Source organism: Petaurus breviceps, unplaced genomic scaffold (assembly GCF_028583685.1).
Source record: "Petaurus breviceps papuanus isolate PSGF00001 unplaced genomic scaffold, PetGlider_PUasm1.0 151, whole genome shotgun sequence".
NCBI lineage: Eukaryota > Metazoa > Chordata > Mammalia > Diprotodontia > Petauridae > Petaurus > Petaurus breviceps.
The window spans coordinates 8670945-8674214 of record NW_027185712.1 but is presented as its reverse complement, the minus strand read 5'-3'; positions in this window follow the sequence as shown (position 1 = coordinate 8674214).

The window sequence follows — 3270 nt, the reverse complement described above, 5'->3', positions numbered from 1 at the left end:
ATACATTTCAATATGGTTTTAATCACTCCTAACTCCTTTTAAAAACTCCATATCATTGAATCCCCATACTATATATTTTATTATGAGTCAGTGCATAATATTAATACTAATAATAATATTAAAACAATATCAGTTTCTACAAACATCCATCACTCTCTTATTGATACTCTTAGTTTTTATTATTTTCTTTTATATCTCTTGCTTTATCCTCTTTTCTTGAATTTCTTTATTCTTTTTTTATCCTCCTCCTTCCTTGTTTGCATCTTACATGTCCCTGAATTTTGGATTTGAGTAGACAGTATAGTGTGCAGCTACAATTCCATTATCTTTACAATAAGACCCCACATACTATTTCACTATAACCACAGCACTTTCCCACTAATCTGGCATTCCTCCAAGATATGGCCAGGGATCTTCACACAAACCCTAAGAGACAAGTTTTTACTTGGTGGGATCTTCTAACCCAGAAATTCTGTAATTCTTATCATTATCTCAATTTTAAAGAGAAGAATGGGTATTTGAGCAGATCTGTGATATAGTTAGCCCTGGGGAATCTAACTTGAAGAAATTCCTTCTACTAATGATAGGATCGACCTTCTTCACTGGGTGGTTATATGATTTGCTCAGAGTCACAAAGCTGTATGTGCCACTAGCCTGTTTTGAATCCAAGTTCTCCCAGCTAGTTAGTGGCAGATCTGACATAGGTTCTCATACCTGATTAACACTTAGTTCAGTTTTCTTTCCAACAGACTTCGAGAGGAAAGAAGTCTTTCCTCTCAAGACTATTGATCAAGAACAATAATTTTTTTAAAGAAAAAAGGCAGCTACTTTATTTCTGGTAGTAAGTATAATCAAGCTTGAGTAGAAGGATGAAGACTTCTTTGGGTCCTTTTCAGCCTTGAAATTATGTGACTAGGTTTGTATTTATGGCAGCAGAATGGTTCCCCAAATCATATTGCTCATCCATTTGAGTCAACAGTTCCTTCCCACAGCGTCATGATCCTTTGCCTGCCAAAGCAGTAGAGCTTCTGACAAAACAGCCAAATAGACATCACTCTTTTAGAACAGACTTAGCAAGAGTCCCTGGCAGAATGGCTCTGCTATGATGTCTATAGGCACAGCTGTTGAAAGGGGGAGGGGAGATGGGGAGGAAGGCTGCTATAGTGCACCAAAAACTTTAGGGCCAGATGTCCTCCTGGCCAGGAACTAGAAAAGACACTGTGGTGCTAGCAATGCCAGGCATGATAATTAAACTGTGCAAAACTCGGCCTTTTCTATTCACTGATATTCCTTTAGATTGTTCGTTTTGGTTCCCAGGGGCCTTAACAGTGATTTTCCCTTTGACTTTCAGGCATGAGTGAACCAAAAACACAAAGCAAAAATCATCCAATACCATAGCTTCCTATCTGATTTCCAGGCCAAACTTTGGAGATTTGCAGGAGTAATGGTCTGATTAGACACTTGAGGAGGCTTAGCATTGTCATGGATCTTTTCAGGAATGGATCCTGATGATTTGGTTGATAACAAAGTGAAGAAACCAGGTGAATATCACCTGGTTTGAGGTTTTGCTGTAAACATTTTGCCTAGCTCTAACTGTGATGCACATTAGTCACGCCACTGGAGCAGAAAATCAATAAAATGAGGTTCCAAAAATAAAATATTCTTTTGGAATTTTGCTCTGAACTAATTAGCAATGAGTCATTTAAAAGGACTTACCTGTCATTAGTAAAAACCAGTACTCACCAAAATAATTATCCTGACAAAACTATTTTCAGGAAGACAGAGGGAGGGGGAAAAAGATTAAAAACTTCGATTCACAAAGTGACTTTTATTTTGACAATAAATAACATACAAGTCACATTGTGAAATGAGACCCTTAATCATTTTTTTCTGTCATGTTATTTGTCAAAATATAGACAGGAAAAATGATGCCTCATAAATAAAAGGTAACTTTTTTTGCAATTTGAAAGTAGGGGGGAAACATGCCTCATTTGTTGATGCTTTCCAATCACATAGCCAGATAGTGGAAAAACTAATCAACTTCATCTTACATTAGCTGTCTTTTGAAGTTCACTGTGAGTTAAACTTTATTCAATTGCTATACTATATGCAAGAAGAAACATCATTTTGTCAAATGAGTCTTGTACCTTAGGCATTTAAAGTAAATATCATTATAAAGGTGTGATTTCATGATGGTGTTATGTCCCCTTCTTCCATGTATTCTGGTTGGCATTGTACAAATGGTGACTAAATGCAGTACCTTTTCTTCCTGGGCGGGGGGGGGGGGGAAATGGCAATTTTGAAAGTCTATAATCAGTTTAAATTTACCATCTGATAAAATTTTATTATGTAGAAATATATTTTGTTGTTTTTACAGAACACAAGTATAGATACTATGAAATCCCTACCTCAGTTGGGTACAACACATACTGGTGATGGGCAGCCAATAAACAGCTCAAGGAAAGAATCCATCTTCTGGAAAAGGTCAGGGAAGAGTTTGTATTTAAGATAGTAAAAAGAAACTCCACCAAGAGTTCACATAGCAATCTAAAGCCAAAGAAGCCAACATAGATTCAGAGAGAACAAATTACCAAAGTCAGTGGCAGACATGGGTAATGTCAGTTTGTTTCATACAGCATCATCTCCCAAGTTAGCCTTATTTTTAGGAGGTAGTGTATAATCTATGCTCTCTCCAGCCACAGGCTGATCAGTTTTACCTTGGTCCTTGAAAAGTATAATGTGTAGTACACAGTTACCACAGTTAGCAGAAAAATCCATAATCATGAGAAGGGAAAAGAGGGGGAGGACAGAAAGGAACAGGACACAAAGAATAGAAACAATGAATTTTCTCTAAAAATTACTTATATTTGCTTTGGAATGTATTTCTGTTGATGGATATTTTTATAGTTCTAATAATTTATAGTTTTTCAAAATAAGCAATGAAGACTGCCTATATGGACTCAAATCAACTACAGGGCAAGTATGCCTTGGAGATATTGTGGCTGTGTTTCCAGACCACCACAATACAGTGACTATCACCAAAAAGCAAATCACACAATTTTTTTTCTGTTTCCCAGGGAATATAAAACTTATGGCTACACTATACCATATTCTATTAGGTGTGTAATAGTAATAATTGTAAAAAAAAATGTGCATACTTTAAATAAAAGTATCTTTTTTGGAGGGCAATTGGGATTAAGTAACTTGCCCAAGGTCACATGGCTAGTTTGTGTGTGTGTGTGTGTGTGTGTGTGTGTGTGTGTGTGTGTG